The sequence below is a fragment of the Empidonax traillii genome, unplaced genomic scaffold (assembly GCF_003031625.1).
Source record: "Empidonax traillii isolate 1590-97213 ecotype Southwest subspecies unplaced genomic scaffold, ASM303162v1 scaffold22:size5013007, whole genome shotgun sequence".
Lineage (NCBI taxonomy): Eukaryota > Metazoa > Chordata > Aves > Passeriformes > Tyrannidae > Empidonax > Empidonax traillii.
In genome coordinates, this window is record NW_020955215.1 from 1,493,047 (window position 1) to 1,494,085 (window position 1,039).

General features: G+C 46.2%; 1 protein-coding gene across 5 annotated transcripts in view; it reads right to left on the bottom strand.

Annotated features, from left to right (window-relative positions):
* Window positions 1-1,039, bottom strand: part of UBTD2 (ubiquitin domain containing 2) — a 49,395-nt gene that overhangs the window by 23,463 nt on the left and 24,893 nt on the right. The window contains exon 1 of one of the 5 annotated variants that reach the window (XM_027901458.1): window positions 661-688. The exons of the other annotated variants lie outside the window; for them this stretch is intronic. The gene's annotated coding sequence lies outside the window, so the exon portion shown is untranslated. Of the gene's footprint in view, window positions 1-660; window positions 689-1,039 lie in introns of those variants that run through there. 5 annotated transcript variants of the gene reach the window in all.

Sequence of the window (1,039 nt, forward strand, 5' to 3'; positions counted from 1 at the left end):
AATCCATCTACGTCCTGAGGACCTCACTGCCACCGTCCAAGCGTGCTTGGCCCCGGCAGATGAACCTCAGGATTAAAGGGTGGGCTCAGTTCCGCGCACACTGTGTCTCACCTAAAAAATCCAATGCGCAGGCTGGAAGGTGGAAAGACCTTCCCCGGTTCTTCGTTCGCGAAGAGACTGGCCATTAGTGTTGCAGCAAGGCATTCCAAATTCACACAGGCTTTAAGGAGACTAAAACCTGCACACACAATGTTCAGCCACACACCCTTACACAATCTGACTCCATATGACCATAAAATTATCTACTTCATAACTCAGAATGACAGACATGCTTATGAACCTGAGGTGTAAGTCACTGAAAATAGGATTTTAAAAAGAATTCCTGATAGTAAGGTGACATTACAAAGGCATGACCCTTCTCTGGATTAGAAAAAAATCATAGTCGAATCACAGAATGGCCTGAGTTGAAAGATCAACCAGTTCCACCCCCTACCATGGGCAGGGACACCTTCCACTAGCCCAGGTTGCTCCAAGCCCTGTACAACTTGACCTTGAACACTTCAAGGGATGGGGCAGCCACAGCTTCTCTGAGCAACCTGTGCCAGGGCCTCACCACCCTCACAGGGAAAATTTTTTATCTAACATCTAATCAAAACCTACTCTCTGTCAGTTTGAAGCCATCCTGCCTTGTCCTGTCACTCCAGGTCCTTGTCCAAAGTCTCTCTCCATCTTTCCTGTTGGCTCCCTTCAGGTACTGGGAGGTAACAATTAGGGAGGTGACTTCAGACCGTTCTCTTCTCCAGGCTGATCAATCACAATTCTCTCAGCTTTTCCTCATAAGAGAGGTGCACCATCACTCAAAACAACTTGGTGGTCTCCTCTGGAGGAGATACTTGCATGGAAACAAAGTCAGATGACAATTAGAAGTAGCAAATGACAATCTCATGGCACACATACACTGACTCCAGCTGTTATTCTGTATCCCATGCAGAAACTAACAATAATAAACTTCTGAATCCTTTCAAGTGACCACAAACAT